The sequence below is a fragment of the Trachypithecus francoisi genome, unplaced genomic scaffold (assembly GCF_009764315.1).
Source record: "Trachypithecus francoisi isolate TF-2019V2 unplaced genomic scaffold, Tfra_2.0 Lachesis_group7, whole genome shotgun sequence".
Lineage (NCBI taxonomy): Eukaryota > Metazoa > Chordata > Mammalia > Primates > Cercopithecidae > Trachypithecus > Trachypithecus francoisi.
The window spans coordinates 41,058,689-41,076,800 of NW_022681472.1; the positions used below are offsets into that span (position 1 = coordinate 41,058,689).

At 38.3% G+C, this 18,112-nt stretch overlaps 1 protein-coding gene across 6 annotated transcripts in view; it reads right to left on the reverse strand.

The window, feature by feature from the left end:
* The window catches only part of CA1 (carbonic anhydrase 1), a 50,441-nt gene that overhangs the window by 27,741 nt on the left and 4,588 nt on the right, over window positions 1-18,112 (reverse strand). Inside the window, exon 2 of one of the 6 annotated variants that reach the window (XM_033203520.1) lies at window positions 274-363. The exons of the other annotated variants lie outside the window; for them this stretch is intronic. The gene's annotated coding sequence lies outside the window, so the exon portion shown is untranslated. The remainder of the gene's footprint in view (window positions 1-273; window positions 364-18,112) is intronic. 6 annotated transcript variants of the gene reach the window in all.

Sequence of the window (18,112 nt, forward strand, 5' to 3'; positions counted from 1 at the left end):
CGGAGCTTGCAGTGAGCTGAGATCCAGCCACTGCGCTCCAGTCTGGGCGGCAGAGCGAGACTCCGTCTCAAAAAAAAAAAAAAAAAAAGAAAAGAAAAGAAAAGAAAAGAAAGAAGATCAAGAACCTCAGCCTGCCATGACTTTCTTGGCTTCCTTTACTAGCATTTAATCCTTCTAGTATTTGACATAACTCCTATGAAAACATGTGGACTGAATATAATGTCCTTCATTTCACAAATGAGGAGATTGAAGTTGAAATATTTTGTCACTTGCCAGAAGTCCCATGTCAGGGTGGCAGTGTTGATATTTGATCCCACTTTTTGTGCCTCCAGTCCAAGAGTTTTTTCCATGACAATCAGGAACCTTGAGATTAAAAACACATTGAATGTTGTCATATGTTGGTAAGAATAAAATACCAAAAAGAAAATGCTTTCTACACACAGCTTTTCTCATGTACTCACTCTAACCTTCTATTTGCGCAATTGGAAGCAAATGTGTTAGCCTCATTGAACTTTAGTTTTCTTGTTTGTGAAGTAGAAATAATAATAACCTTACACAGTTGTGAGGATGAGTAAATAGTGTATATAAAGTGTTTCATGTAAAGATAGCACTCAGTGAATGGCAACTTTCCTATAATGATAATAATAATTATTATTATATATGAGATCAGGTAGGTGAAAATGTTTTATAAATTGCAAATTGATAAATGCAAGGTAGTCTTGTTATAATTATTTTCTTACATTTAAAAATATTTATTCACTATTTTTAGAATACGTTTTAATGGTTGGATCCATTTAGTATATTCACTTTAGTGTTATTCTAAGCCATTATTTTAGGAAATTAAAAATTTTAAGTTAGTTTAACTGAGTGAATACCAATGCTTCTGAAAAGTGCTTTCCTTTTTTTTTTTATTTTTACTTAATCTTAAAACTAAATGTCTTTCTGCAAGAAGAAATAACTCAAAACTTCTGTTGGGATCAAGTATGATTAATAGCCTGAAATCAGGAATAAAACTGCTTTATAGAAGAGTAAGAAAATAAGGCACAGATAAATCTCCTAAATTCTTCTTTGTGTACTAGAGGAAAACAAAATAAAATTTCCTCAACCCTTAAAAACTTTGTGAGCTCTAAAACCATTCACAAACATAATTTATTATTACAGAATCCCAGTTGCACACCTGAAAACCCTGGGGCCACATATGTTTCAGAATTCAGAATTTCTCAGATTTTTTTGAAAGCAATGTAACACAAATACTATATATGAATGCCCTTATCAGGGTCTGGGGGAGCACCTTGTAATTGAACACATTACTATATTTGGAGCAAATGTATGAAAAGTCATGGTACATGCAATAAATAAAGACTATAAATAGCTTTGTGTCAGGTTAGGTTAGGCCCACAGATGAGTTCAGGTCAAATCAGGTCATATGTTTTCAGGAACACTTTTGGTTTTCAGAAATTTTTGGATTTCAGAGCTGGAGATAAGAGACAGTGGAGCTGTATTTTTATCCCCAGTGTGGAGCAGGTCAACACAAAGGCAACGTGTCTGGTAGGAAGATCATCAGATATGGACTCAAGTAGGCCTAAACACCTGATCTACCTTTTACTCCTCGGATTTATTGTGGAAATTACTTCACCTCTATAGGCCTCTGTTTCCTTATCTGAAAATGGGGAAAAGAATCCTACCTTGCAGGATTGTGGTGAGGGTTAATGATAATATAGGCCAGGTGTCTAGTTACCTGGTACTTACAGTATGATTGATAGCTGCTATCATTGTTCATGAGAGGTAGTATCTAATGAAATTGAATAAAATCTTTTTTTATTATTTCAAATTTGAAAGTAGCAGGGAAAAGGGGTAGAAATTTTGTATATGAATCCCAGCAGACTTCCTAAAGAGAAAAGGGGCAAGGCCGCAAAGCTTTGTCTCTGGGACTTAACATCTATTGAAACCTATTAGGCTGGACAGGATAGCAACTGACCTCAGCTCAGAGTCAGGGAAGTTCCAAAGAGTCCTAAGAGCCCCTGAAATGAAACCCCCAGGAAAGTAGAAAGAACTTGCACAGTGGGTTGGTCCCAACTGAGAAATGGGCAAATGTAGTCTGGGCCCATGTGGAATTGGACATAGGAACCTGTCTCACCCTGAGCATCTGTGGTCATGCATTCAACCTGCGCCAGTGACTATGTTAATTCATTTATTTATTCATTCAGCAATTGTTTTTGAATGTCAACGAAGCATAGATCTATGAAAATATCCAACAAACATACAGAAACAACTCTATCTTCATTAGCATTATAGTTTAAGAGGGACTTAAATAAGGAGCAACAGCAAATCACCCAAAATTGTGGTGAATTTTCTAAAGGGATAAACTTGGTGAGCAGTGGTAAGGGCAGGAATGGGCTACTTACAAAGAGGAAAGCAAGAGGAGATAGGACAGCCATGACCGAGGCTGAGGTGTGACCAGAACACTCCTCCTCTGTGACACCTCGCTGCTGTGCCTTCTCATCACCAGCTTTCAGATGGAGTGCCATCCCCTCAGAAGGCCTTCTTGAGCTCGCTAAACTGCATTTCACTCTCCACTTTCGCCAGTCACTTTCTCCCCATTATCCCAGTTTATTTTTTCAGAGCTTTTATAACCATCTGAAATTATCTTTTCTAGTTTTGCATGTATTTATTACATGCTTGCCCTCTTTAGAAAGATTCTTGAGAACTCTGAACATTTTGTCCAGTGTCTGATGGTGCCTAAATATTTGTTGAATGATTAAAAGGAAGACTATGCAAAGACCTTAAAGCAAAAAAAAAAAAAGCTAGATGCATTCTATGAAATAAAACAAGGCATTTGGGTCTTGTTAATGATAATGGCCTCCAATGAATCCTGCCTCCTGGTATCCCTTATGTAGTCCCCTACCATACTGATTCAGGGCATGGCCACATGACTTATTTGGCCAATGGGACATCAGCAAACAACAGAAGCGAAGGCTTGATAAGTGCTTTTTTAGAACACAGATGAGCCACGTGAGAAAGTCCTGCCTGGTGTGGTCTCCTTCAAGAGGAAATACCACTTGGAGTGTAAGGTGCTGACGTTCCAGCTGTCCCAGCTAAAATTCAGTCACCCAGCTGAAATTTGCTCAGTGAATAAGTCCAGGCAAAACCAATAGAAAGATCCACCCATCCACCCTGTAACAGTGAGAAGAAAAAAAAAAGTTGTCACTCTAAGCCACTGAGTTTTGGGGTGGTCTGCTATATGCAAAAAACCTGAAACAGAGCCGAGGCATAGTGAGCAGGCGAAGGTAGTGTGAGATGGTTTAGGAAGGAAAACAATTATTCAGAACCTTACACATGTCAAATTACTGTATGTTAAATACGATGGAAATGAACAGGTTTGAAGGAAGGGAAGACTTATTACTGAAAAGATCAGTTAGGAGGCTATTCCAGATATCTTTCGTTGCTTTGAGTAATGGAATGTGATGGAAAAGACCAGAGGCCAGTGCCCAGGCTTAGGCCTTATCAGACTGGCAACTTCTACTTCCCTTCTTTAGGAACACTCTCTGGGAAGCCTGAGCATCTGTTTAGAAAGCTGATTACTCTGCTGGAGCAATTACTTGGAGAGGCCCTTAATCACAGACCCCTTCACCCTGCTCTGCCCCCAAATTCAAGACGAGGAGATATACATCATCTTTCAATGGGAAGAGTGCAGTCCACCATAAGTTCCCAGATATCTCTTAATTCTCACAATAACATTATAATGTCATTAATATCACTCAAATTTTTACAGATGAAAAAATGAAGTATAAATGATCTAGATAGCTTTGTTTGAACTTTCACAGACATAGAGGCAGCATTTTAATTTAGGTCTTCCTAATTCCAAAAGCAAGCTATTGCCAATATAAGATCTGGATGGGCTCTAGGTTGGCAATATATGAGAGTTTTGGTGGCAGAAAGAGAGGAGGTGAAAAGTTGTATTAGAGTTAGGGAGAAGATAAAAGGAAAGAAAGCGATATTCCAGGAAAGCAACTTTTTCTTCTTACTACTCCTCTCAAATTGTAGATGACCCTCTGTGACAACCACAACTAAGGATGAGCTCTGAAGAACAACACATGCTTATTCTATCTGGTTGGTGTACAAGGATAATTGTGGTTTTTGCCATTACTTTCAATGGCAAAAAACATAATTACGTTTGTATCAACCTAATAAGTTTTCCATACTTACTATTGCTTCAAATCCATTTAAAAGGAAAAATGCTTATTGAAGCATAGTCATCAGTAGCTAAAAACTAGAAACCACTTACATATCAGCCAACAGGAGAACAGACAAGTACATTGTGGCATTGTTATACAGTAGAGTATAAACAGAACTATATGCTCAACATACATAATTCTCAAAAACATAATCAAGAAAAGTTAGAGAACAATGTATATAGCACAATACCAATTTTATAATGTTTAAAAATATGCATAGCAATGCAACATGTAACTTACAAATTCATACTAGGTAGCAATCACATGAACAATACACTTGAGAAAAGTAACTACCTGTTCAGGTGATCACAGTTACCTCCAGGAAGAAAAAAATAAAGAAAGAAAATGGGAAATCTAGATTAAAGCTTTAATGGTATCAATAATTTATTATTATTTTTAAATGAAGCAAATATGGCAGGTAGAAACAAAAGGAACTGTTTTCAAGGTGATTTTGATGAGATCAAAGGCCAAAGCAAAGTTGTGCGAAGGCTTAGGTGGCAATTTGTAAAAATTTTAGCCCATTAGTTCACCAAGTACAACATAGGACCTTGAACACAATAAGAACTGGAAGAATGAAGTGTCACTTTGTACCTTGATGTTGTGCAGTTGGGAAGGCACCCACACACTGTACCCTACTCAGCAAAGCCACATTCTCTTAATGGTTTTCAGAAGCCAAGGAAGAGAGGAAGTGCCTTTTAAAAATAGCTTTTGAGGCAAGAAAGGCCATAACAGGAAGGCCAGATGGAAGAACATGAACAGACTTGTTTCTGAGCATATGAAACATCCAGGAATTAACATGGTGGGTTTTGATTGGAGTGGAGTATGGGGAGAATCTTTTCCTGCAGGCCAGATCTATGAGTCAGTGACTTCATCCGGTGGATGAGTCCTAGGGAAATTCAAGTAACTCTTAAAAATAGAAAGACCTGGAATTGCTAACAGATGAAAAATAAGATTCAACCACTCGTAAATGATGATATCAGGACCTTTCTTGTGTTAATTGGTAGAGAGCGTTTGGAAGAAGAGACACTAAACCTCGAATGAAAAGGAAGCCCTGCATGGAAATGATGTGAGGCAGGATGGGGCAGCTGGAGAAACAAACAACCAGTTTCATCAATGGTTATCTTCTATTTACCTTTGTTTGTACAAGAGCCCAGAAGCAGCTGCTTGCAACAGTCTTTCACATATTGTTGATAACTTGGTAGGGGTTATAACAAAGGCTTATTCCACTAATGCCCCTAAAAATGTGGGCATGTATCTTATCTCTGTGCACTGGCCTCTTTGATATACCCTGGGACATCCAGATACCCTGAAACCTGAGTCCCAGGGCGTAAAACCCACTTACTGGTATTGTGTATGATTTACCAATAAGGAGACTAAATTGCCTGGAAGAACATGGAGAATATGTGCTGATGTTCCAGACAAATTATGTTTTCTAGTTGTAGCACTTGTTTAAAAAGAAGATACTGAAAAAGCAAGCTATGAACATATAGAAAGAAGGATTCAAGTCCCATTGAATCTTTGTTAGCCAGTCTTTGGGAACAAATCCCATAGCCCTTCCTCCATAAATCCTTCTAGAGAGACAAAATATGAGATTTTTTAGCCTTTTACCTCCTCTAACCCTAACTTGCTTGAAATACTTAGTAATTTTTCATATCTTAAATAGAAAAATCAAGCCAGCCAAATTTTGTTTATAAGAAGATGAAATACCGGTTTTCCCTGAAAGTAGGCCTACATGTAAACTAACGACACTGCTGACCTTTCCTTGTCAATCTAAAAGGTAAAAAAAAATTCAAAATGGCCTGGGGACTCAACAGTAAAGACTTTTTAGAAAATGATACAAGCGTTGGCTGGGCGCAGTGGCTCAGGCCCGTAATTCCAGCACTTTGGGAGGCCAAGGCAGGAGTATTACTTGAACTCAGGAATTTGAGACCAGCCTGGGCGACATGGCAAAACCCCATCTCTACTAAAAAACACAAAAATTAGCCAGTCATGGTGGTACGTGCCTGTAGTCCCAGTTACTTGGGGGACTGAGGCAGAAGGATTGCTTGAGCCTGGGAGGTCGAAGCTGCAGTGAGCTGTGTTCGCAGCACTGCACTACAGTCTGGGCAACACCCCTTGTCTCTAAATAAATAAATAAATAATTTAAAATGATACAGGCATAACTCTTGTTTCTCATCTCCGGTAACTGTAAATGGCATTATACCATCCCTATTTCTTAAGGAAGAAACCTAGGAGTCCTCTTTGAATATTTCCTTTCACAAAATCTATTGATCAAATCAGCAGCAGGTTTAATAGCTTCTTCCTCCTAAACATAATTTAAATCATCTCTTTTTGCACCACCACCTGCCATCACCATTTCTCTTGCAGAGCCACCAGGCCCTGGGGAGACCACACTCTTGGAGAGAATATGGGTTCTGCAAGAAGTAATTGATACCTTCAGGAAATGCACCTTTTCCCTCTAAACACAAAGCAAAACCCCCGAAACTGGGAGCTGGGCCTTAGAGGCACATGTTGTCCCATCCTGAGAGTGGATGCCAATAATAACTCTGAGGCTTAGGTCACTGGGATGGGAAATCTGAATCTGTGACTCTTCTCCTTGGGGAGCTGAACTGATTCATGGTTGCTGATGACCACTGGCTACTGATCTCTTTAAGGAAAGATTGTCCAGTTTAGGAATCTAGGACTCCCCCAAATCATCAAATAATGAGTTCATGAAGACCACCAGATACCCAAGAAGATAAGCACTGTATGTGTCAAAGATGTTTAAAGAGATAATAAAGAAGAAAATGTTAAAGAGATATCAGATGTGGCCAGGCACCATGGCTCACACCTGTAATCTCAGCACTTTGGGAGGCCGAAGCAGGATGATTGCTTGAGGCCAGGAGTTTGAGACCAGCCTGGCTAATATGACGAAACCCTGTCTCTACTAAAAATACATAAGTTAGCTGGGCATGGTGGCAGGCACCTTTAATCCCAGCTACTCGGGAGGCTGAGACAGGAGAATCGCTTGAACCCAGGAGGCAGAGGTTGCAGTGAGCCGAGATCACACCACTGCATTCCCTGGGTGCAATGTGAGATGCTCTCTAGGTGACAGAGCAAGACTGTCTAAAAAAAAAAAAAAACAGAAAGATAACAGATGTGAAGTATCGAGCTTGATGTCTAACACTCAGTGGGGCTTACTTACTATGTGGAAGCTCCGTTTGGATTGCACCTCATCCTTTCTTCACTGAACCAGTGCTATTAGCACCAATTTACCAGCTACTATCATCTGAAGGTACACGTTGATCATGCAAGTTACCTTCTGTGGGCAGGCAATCCACATCTTTATGGTATTGAGTTTATGGCAGACCATACAGAGAGGTAATATAGTAGTTTTCTACTGCTGCCGAAACAAATCACCAAAATTTTAGCCTCTTACAACACAAATTTATTCTCCTGATACTTCTAGAGGTCAGAAATCCAAAATACATTTTTGGGGCTAAAATCAAGGAGTTGGCAGGGTTGCATTCCTTCTGCAGGCTCTAGGGGAGAATTTGTTTTGTTGTCTTTTCCAGTTTCTATAAGCCTCCTACATTCCTTGGCTTATGAGCCCTTCTCCATCCCCAAAGCGAGCAGTATAAAATCTTCTCTCCCTCCTCTTTTCTTCCTCCTTCTTATAAGAATCTTTGTGATTGTATCAAGCCCATCTAGATGAATCAGAATAATCTCCCATCTCAGGATCCTTCATTTAATCACATCTGTGAAGTCCCTTGTGTTGTGTAAGACAACGTTTTCAAAGATTCTGGGGATTAAATCGTTGGGGTCAATTATTTAGCCTACTACAGGTAGGAAGCAGGGGGAAATTTCTCAAGGACTCATTTAGTGATGGTGGAGTTTGGAGGTGGTGGTGGCTGGGGTACTGAGGAGGAAACAGGCCAAACGGGAAATAAAAGATGATTTTCGACCCTGGATGTAATTGAATTGGCATATTTTGAGGGGGTGGGATTCAAGGAAATTAGCCTCACTGAGGGCTGAAAAAGATTCAGGGCTTTTGCTTTCTAAAAAGCAAAATTGGGAGTATAATTGTGGTGAGGGGGAGAGCAAGGGGAGTTAGTGATGGCTGAAATAATATAATGTACAAATAGTTTCATTACTAAAGCATATCATTCTCTGGATATTGATGGATATCATTCAATTGGCTATAGTTGATGTAGCAGAAAAGAGTTCTAATTGGTCATCCATTTATTCTATTGATTCTTTTGAAATTTTTAGGCAGTTAACTTATCATATATTGTTTTGATGAAAATATCAATGCTGATATTAGCAATAGATACATGAGAAGAAGCAATTAAAAAGATCTAAAGATGTGTGGTTTGGCAGAATGATTATCAATATAGTCATTTATGTGGACTGCTTACCTTCAATTCCCTTGTGGCACGATAGCACTAAAGCAAGTCAGGGTGCTGTAAGTTTTATTTTATAAAGGCTGTTAGGTCTAAATAGGTTTGCTTAGTCATCATGGTTGCTGTTTTGTGGCAATCCATTCACTTATAATTTAAGGAAAAAGTAAAGGGAACTTGTTTCTTTCTCAACACTTTTGCTTCAGGCAACCCCTTGTTGCTTTTACTACTAATGAGAGAAACTCCAATTCTTTAAGAGTTAATTTTAAGACAAAATTTTGCCTGCATCTTTCCAATCCCTGGAATACCATTCACAGGAGCATAGCACAATAAATCTGTTCATGCAGGTGATAAATGCTGTTGAGGGCTCTGCTTGCTAACCATTTAAGAAATACAGATTTACATACTTTCAAGGCATATCTGTGAAAATGTCAGTCCTTTAACTAAACCCTCAGCTACACAGCCTTTCTGCTAAAGGGAGCACCCCCTGAGTGACTTGCCCACACTCTGAGCTCTTCCTGCCTCCAAATGAATTGGAGATTGTTCCCCTCCTGCCTCCAGTGTGTTGGTTACTGTTGCCATCCTTATCAAAGGTAAGGGTCCAAGCCCACCGGCTTGGTGTTATCTGTGTCTCCTTCCCTTTCCTTAGGCTCTCATGGTAAATGCTGCCAATTCTATCTTCACAACCCCTCTGGTGTTCTTTCCTTCCCCTTTCATCACCATTGCCTCTCACCTGCTGACATCAAATCACATCGTAACTGACCTCATTGCCTAAGCCTTTGCTCTCTCATATCCAGCTAAAGACCTACTGCAAGAATGATAGCCCTGAAGCCCTTTTCCAGTCAGCTCATTCATGGTCAGGGAATTTTCAACAGCTTCCCGCTGCTTTGCATAAAAGGCAAATACTACCACCTAGCAGGCAAGGGCCTCAGATCTACTTTTCCAGATTTTTATTTCAATAGTTTCCTTTTTCTTTTTCAGTAAAGCAGAACTATATGTTGTACCCAAATTTCTTTTCTTTCCTTTCTTTTCCTTTTCTTTCTTTTCTTTTCTTTTTTTTAAATAGAGACAGGGTCTCACCATGTTGCCCAGGCTGGTCTTGAGCTCCTGGGCTCAAGTGATCTGCCCACCTTGGCCTCCCAAAATGCTGGAGTTACAGGCGTGAGCCACTGCACCTGGCTATTATCCCCAAGTTTATTCTGTGTCTCTCTTTACCTTCAGACTTCGCGATGTGCTGCTTTTTAATGTGAAATGCCCAACTCTTGTCCCAAATACACATATCCACTTGTGAAAATCTAACCTATCGTTAAAAGTACATCTCAAATGATAGGTATTTCTTGAATAAAGTCTTTCATTTTTGCGTTGCCTTAGAGTTTGTTTTACATCTTTCTTATGACAGCAATCACATTCAAACCTTGGTTATATTTATGTGTACACTTGTCTCTCCACCAGGTAGGTAGTAAGACTCTCAAAATCAGAGTCCGAATTTTATCAATCCTAGGACTCTTCCATTCTCTTCAGTAGAAAATCAAAATATTTTGTTAAATATTGGAATGAATAAGCCAGTGAATTGATTTTGTTAATTTATTTCTACAGAACATTAGTGATGTGGTGAAAAAACACTTTGAGCACATCCAAAATAAAAACCATCTGGAGCTAGAGTAACAGTGTTTTTAATCAAGCTACACTGTAATACACACTGAGCTATTAGCTATTAAAAATTTCATGCTGGAAAAGGTGCCAGAATCTTACTACACTATTTTCAGGAAAGAGATACCATTTCTTTTCCTAAGACGTGACCTCGTCTTAGTACCAGAAATGTGAAACCTAACTGGAGAATAAATAAGTTTCAATTTTTAATAGCTCATAAACTCTGACAGGGCTGGGAGTATCAAATTAACTTGAGCATTATCCACCCTGCAGTGCCAGCCGAGGGGCATGTGGAGAGAAAGGTGCTGAGGGTGGGTGTGGGTATGCGTGCTCAGCTTCTAGACGGTACTGGCAGCAACAGCTGCCGCTTGGCTCTGGAGGTAGCCATCTGCTCTCCCTCTGTGGGCAAGAGGTCCAGGATGAGATGGGGATGTGGGGGGTCAGATGGGGCAGGGGCTTAAGAGGAGGCCTCAGGCCCTGGTTGGAGATACAGCTGACCTATATGAAGCAGAGTAATTAGTTATGGCATCACCGGTATATAAAAGGGTGAGGGAATCTCAGAATTGAGTTATAGGACCTGCTTGTTAGACGATATTACATTAGTGATGACAAAGGGTAGCTTCTATGAACTTCCAGAAACAAAGGATTATCTGGGGAGTAAACTTAACAGACGCTTCATTTCAGAACAACATGAAAAAATTACAGGCACATAAATCTAGAAGTAGGCAGCTCCGTCTCTACCATAATGGATGATGAAAGGTGAGATTAAATGATTCTGAACTTTGTCTGATATGATAAACCTCTATGACTTAAGAAAGTGAACCCTGCTTGGCTGGACAGAGCCTCCCTAATATTATTATGGTAAAAGGAATTTCTCACATTGCAGGCTGAGGAAGCCAAATATGGACTTTGTGCCACAGTGTTCTGCACCCGTTTGTACACAGGGCTTTTGCTTTAAAATGAGCATTTGCAAGAACTGGTAAATCATTTTATGCACTTTGCTTGTGTTATATTCTAAATAAATTTCTAAATGGTTGATTCCCTTTAAATCTTATTTTTAAATCATATCCTCTTCACCTTCAATATAGCCCAGGCTTGTTAATTTATTTTTAAGTTCAGGGCGAACAACTGTGGCCATACACATGAAGAAAATACAAGATATTGGGAAAGATGACAATTTCATTGCATATCCATGACCCCCTCTTCTTGTTAATGGCCTGCAGGTAAGAATCAATCAGTAGAATAAGCAAGGCCTAGGGACCTCCAAAATAATGAAGGCTTTTATAGACCCAGGCATAGGGCAGTGGCTCCCCTAGGTACAGGATTGATGTTTTGCCCTGGGATAAGGAACTCAGAACCCTTGGCTCCCTGAGTGGGTGCAATCAGTGAAACCTGGTAGATGTCTCTTGGTCTTTGGAGAAAAATTCCCTTTGCCAATGTCCTATGTACAGCTTGCGTCTGCAGGCCAACTGTAGCGGCCCTGGAGAGGAACTGCAACTTTGAGCGGAACTATTGTTAATCTACACAGTTAAGGAAGGGAGAAGCACCACCATGCTCTTTCTTCCTTTTTTTTTATTTTTATTTTTATTTATTTATTTATTTTTGTAGAGATGAGGTCCCACTATGTTGCCCAGGCTGGTTTAGAACTCCTGAGCTCAAGTGATCCTTCCACTTTGGCCTCCCAAAGTGTTAGGATTACTGGTGTGAGTTACTATGTGCCACCCATTATGCTGTTTCTCACCTGGAGCTTCAAAAGGTCACTTTTCCCCCTTAGCCTCCAAGGAAGACTTTTGACCTTTTGCTCACAAAATAGCCAATGGCCAACAGTGTGAGAAAAGATAATCTATGTGACCCTTGTTTAGAGAAATGTAGATCAAAACAATGAGAGACCATGGGAGTGGGAGGCAAAATTCAAAAGACTGATAATTTTCCTGTGGAAACACAAGGTACTCCGGTAATTCATTTGCAGCACTTATTTAAATTATAAATGGACATAGAGTTAGATTAAAATTTCTCACTTTTAGGAGTCTGTGCAATTGAAAAATTAACAAGAGTAATTGGAAATAAATGTGCAAGGATGCTAACTGAATCAATGTTTATAAGAGCAGGCATTTCAAAATAACTCAAGGGGAATGGAATTAAATAGTGATACTAGGCAAGTGCCTTTGTGATACTTTAAGTGTAAAAAGTGAATTGAAGAGCAATGGCATAATATGATCCTGATTTTGCATATGAAATGTTTTCGCATCTACACATTTATGCATTCAGTGAAGAGAGATTAGAAAGAAACACCAATCTGCTAACATTTGTTGCTTTGAAGAGAATAAGACTCTAAAAGAAGACAGATTGTTAATTTTTACTTGATTTACATCTGTATAGTTTGATAGCTGTAAATAACATATATTATTTTTGTAATAAAATTGTTTAAATTTTTCTTAACCTCATATTTAAAAGTTTATAAGATTTTGAGATATTAATCTGAAGAATTTCAGAGACAGATTATAGAATTTAAAAATTAAAAATTTCTTGCCTTAAGAACGAGTCAATATTTTAATAAAATCTTGTTTTAACCAATAAGAAAAGTTTATAAGAGGAAAAGAACCATTTCTGTAGTTTCTACATGTCTACTGACATGTCAATATAGCTATTGTGCCCCCTTTTGAATACTGTTTTATTGCCTTATAAAATTGGAAATCTCCTAACCAGATGAATACATGGAGAAGTTATTTTATTTTGTACCATCTACGTGATGATTATACTCCTAAGAGGAAAATAAATATACTTGTTTGAAAAAAACCAAGGGAGTCAGGGGAATCTCACTCAACTCTGTGGCGTAAGAGAAAACTTTTAAATTAAATGATTGGAAAGAGAAAAACAAAGCTAGGGATAAGTTCTGAAACCTTTTTTAAAAATCTTTGCTTTGTGATTCCTTTAAGCGAGCGGTTCTCAAATATTTCTGTGCATCAGAGGGCTTTGTTAAAACACAGATTGCCCAGCCTGACCTTCAGAGTTTCTGATTCAGTGGGCCTACAATGGAAGCTGAGAATTTGCATTTCTAGCAAGTCCCAGATGATACTGATACTGCTGCTCTGAGGACCACACTTAGAGAGCCACTGCTTTAGAAATATTCCTTGTATACCCCTTGTCAGAAACGGCTAAGATTTCCAGAAGCAAGAATAGGAATAAAGGCAAGATGTACACAAGTGATATCTGATACTGGGGTTGAGATTATGTATGATATACAATTTTTTAAAAAGTAAGACTATGACTAAGCTGTCTATTACACTACATGTGCTGCGGTAGTATTTTGTATGTTGTATAAAACAAAAGCATTAAATAAAACAAAAGTATTTAAGAATAATAGAAAATTATTTGTATGTATTAAATCTCACTTTTTTTCATTGCTTATAAAAGAATATGAACTGTACAAGTTTCCAGCTAGTTATACATATTAGAAAATAAACAAAAACAAAATGTTGAAAGAAGAGAGGACAGAATGTTTACGAATCGTTTGTAGTTTTAAAATTAAAAAATTAAATTAAACTTAATTAAAAATAATAATAATTATTATTATTTTGAGGCAGAGTCTCACTCTGTTGCCCAGGCTGGAGTGCAGTGGCGCAATCTCGGCTCACCACAAACTCTGCCTCCCAGGTTCAAGCGATTCTCCTGCCTCAGCCTCCTGAGTAGCTAGGACTACAGGCGTGTGCCACCATGCCCGGGTAATTTTTTTGTATTTTTAGTAGAAATGAGGTTTCACCATGTTGGCCAGGCTGATCTTGAACTCCTGACCTGATGATTCACCCTTCTCTGCCTCCCAAAGTGCTGAGATTACAGGTGTGAGCCACCGAGCCTGGCCAAATTTAACATTTAAAAGTTTTACCTGTCTTTAGTTGTGGTACATGATTGCTTTAAAAATACGGAGGTGTTCTTTTCACATTTTCTTTGTGTGAAACAAACATAATATGTTTTTAATGATTGTTTCATTGTGACTGAAGCAACTGAAATGCACAGTGTGCTCTTTTGAGTTTCCCTATAATTGTTCAAGATTGATTTTTCATTGTTCTTAAACTTTTTTTTTGGAGAAAGAGAAACATGGAAAAAAAAAAAAAAGAAAACTTTAGATAATTATAACCTTATACTATCTTCGGGGCAATGCCTCATTTCTAAGGGAGTTCAAGCACTGTGCATCAGAGCCAGGAGGTTCCAGACTTGTCACTGTCATGCCAATCGTATAACTTTCCAACAGGTCCTCCTTCCCAGATTTTCTACTTGAAGCGGTACCAAGTCTCTGGACAGAGCTTCAAGGGAAGGATTTTAGGGTCATGGGTTTTTTCCAGGGAAGCTAGAAAAAAGCTTCCCTTGCAGTTTGAGTTTGAAGGCAGTAGCTCAGTGGCAGATCAGGACACCTAGGAACATTTCCAAGGAAGTAGCCACTTCTCTCCCAGCCTTGAACCCTAATCTCTCGTTTCTTCCCTCAGAGATTCTCCCCGGTCTCAGCTAAACTGTGCATCATCATTGCATGGCTATTTGAGCTATTATTTTTAAATAAGATGTTTACTTTGTGAAAGCTCTTATGTTAGGGAAACCAGAGGTCATCATTGCAGTTTGTTTACAGATCTGTGAAATGACTTTGCCCTGCTACCCCCTTATTTACATCAGATTTCATCTTTCATGCTACCCTCTCTTTTCCAACTTCAGTTTTCTAATGCTCTTGGTTACCCCCACTTTGGAGATCACCCCAGCTTGCCTAGGACGCATCTCTCCAACTTTCAATGCGTAACCTTGGCTAGTTAACCATCTTGAAACAAATTCATATCAATGCATTAATGACAGAAAATAGCTTAATGTGGTAACTTCTAATCACATCTTTGCTTTACATGGTGATTTTAAAGATCTTAAGTAAAGAAATGCATTTTGAACAATGAAATGCCATGGACTGGTAGGACCAGCAAGAAGGAGATGTTTAGCCAGAGCAGCTTCCCATGGTCCTTTGTATCATAACAGCTAGTCTATCTTTGGTTGATGCAAAAGTTGTACTTAAGAGAAAGCATGTGAACAGGGTTCTCTTTTAAAAGTATACTACAAATGACTACCTGAAAGGGAAATGAATGGGAACCCTGGCACTATAGTGGGTCAATCTTGATGTTCTCCATTCATCCCTTATGCTTGTTACCCATGTTAGTCTGTTTCTTATTAATTGGAAATTACTTTCTGTTATAGTCCTGGACTTGCATGTAGAGGATAGGATTATAGTTCAACAAATAGCCAAGTAATATCTGACCAACTAAGTTAAGATCCCTGGAATCTGGTTACATAGGGTTTAATGTGGCTAACAAACTACTTCCTCTGTAGTGAGAAATAACATGACACCAAACCTTTCGGAATCAGGCCAGCAACCGAAATGGGGGGAAGTTGAATCAGCTGTCTTTGAAGCTGAACCCCGTCATTAAGGGCTAGATGGCACAGCCATAGGATAGGTTAGGACTGTTCTAGAGAACTAGTGATGGTTATATATTAATACCTGTAATTTATAAGCCCATAAGGATTTATGCTTCTTGTATTTTATATGTTTATTTGTACTGGTTTTCCTTCACTTTGACAGTCTCAGTCTATCTCAGATTGGCAGGAAATCAATTGAAGTAAGCTTTGTTCAGACTTCATTCAGACCTCTGGGGATACAAATGGTAGTGACTGGTTGTCATGGGAAGAGTGAAATTCAGAGGAAATTGAATCAAAACCCTCTAAACGTAGGCATTTTTTAGTAGTACTAAAACCTTGGAGCTTTTTTAAAAAAAATCTTTAAAAATCTTTTAGCTTTGTTCTATCTTATTTTTATTCTTTAGAAAGAGATATGGGAACTTTATGATCACCTTGGATAATTTTATTGTAGTTAGAGAGTAAAACATTCTAGCTCATTTCTGTAAATATGCAACTCAGTAACCATGTCTCAGTAGAAATGCTTTTTATTTACAGAGAGTAAATAGAAAGTAATTTCAATTTTCTAAAAATAACAAGTACTCTCAAAATTTATGACAACATGTAGTGTAAGTATGTACAGATACACTATTTAAAATTTATGTCTTAGACTTTCTTTTCTCAGCTAATATTCATTTTTATTGACTTTTCTCAGAAATTATTTTAATCAGTCCTGTATTAAAAGATGCACAATTTCAAACTTCTTCTTATCAGATTAAGACACAAAATAGGTTAAAATATAACTTGCCATTGTTAAGTTTAAATGGATCTTAGAAGTGTTAAATTTACATTTTCATACTATTCGGGATACTTCTAGGAATTTTAAATTTGATGTCATAATTCTTCTATCACCTTTGGTTGTCTGCATTTAACATGTGACACAGGGTGATATCTGAATGCCTCTCTGAATAGCTCCCAGCTATAATGACTACTGCCGTCTTTGGGATGGATCCACGGATTCTGGATCTATCTTATGTGCAGCTAGAGGGAGTTTAAAGGAGATTTAAATTACCCTGTCAACTCCAATGACTCTTCATCCCTGGAGTTTGGTTAGCTGATTCTGTGCCTTGGTCCTAGTAATTGGGGGTTCTATCTCCCCTAAGATCTGAACTCATACCACAGATTGTTTCAAGACATGTTTCTTTTCCTAAAGGTAAGCCTCTGACTTGGTAATGATTCTGGTGCCCTAGGCTTTCTAGGTCTGTTAATCTTAATTCTTTTGGTCATGCATTCCTTTGAAATTATGATAAAAGTTAGGTTTGTTTCCTTTGAAAGTGCACATATTCTCAGGTACGTGTGCATATACACACATGCTCACAATTTTGAATACAGTTTCTGGGCTTTCATGAATCCTAAGGCAACCCCCAAAGAATGGGATCTCTGAATATTTCAGGCTTTAATGCAATGTGTAGTACACCCAAGCAGAAATCAGCCCAGCTGAGGCAGCATCCTAAATCACATGCCATTGAAGCTGTCTTGCCCTTCCGTGCACCAGAATCTTGTCAACAGTAGTCAGGTAGGGTCCACCCAATACAAATATTTGTCTAAAGCAATACCCAGAGAGGTAATATGATTTACAACTTAATGAGAAAAATAAAATCATCTGCTGAGCATGAGTGAAGCTACTTTAGAGAATGAGAACAGTAACGATTGTACTGTGTTGATAAAGATTTAATTGCACTCAGTGAATTACAGGGCAGCAAGGTTCTGATATTTACTTTCAGTTTCTCTTCACTGAGGAACTTTTGAACTTCTATATGCATTGTGACTAAAAGAATTGTGGCCTGTCTTCTATGGATGAATTTAAGCTCAACCATCAAACATCCATTAAACACCAAATATATGTCAGGTCCTAAGCTGGGTGTTGTGGACAAAAAAAAAAAAAAAAAAAAAAAAAGAGCGAGAAGCTCAAAATGTTGTAGAGGAGAAAGATGTGTAAGTAAATAATAATGAAAGGGATTGTTACTTTTAAAGTGTAGATTCCATGCTAATGGTTTCACATATGTTATTTCACCAAATCTTTAAAACAATCCTAGAGGTATGTTTATTTTTATCCTCATTTTATAAGCCAGGAAACAAGATCATGGACGATGGACCATATGCCATGGTAGAACTAAAGTTCAGACCTGAGCACAGGGAAGACCCAGGTTTTTGGGAGGCCCTTTTTAAAAAAGAATGCACTTTGTACTCATCAGATGGCTACTATGAAACAAAAAGAAAAGCCAACCAGACAAAAATACCGTAGAAAACAAGTATTGGTGATGATGTAGAGAAATTAGAACCCTTGTGCATTTCTGGTGGGAATGTAAAAAGCTGTCACTCTTCTGGAAAGCAGTATGGTGATTCCTCAAAGAATTAAACGTAGAACCA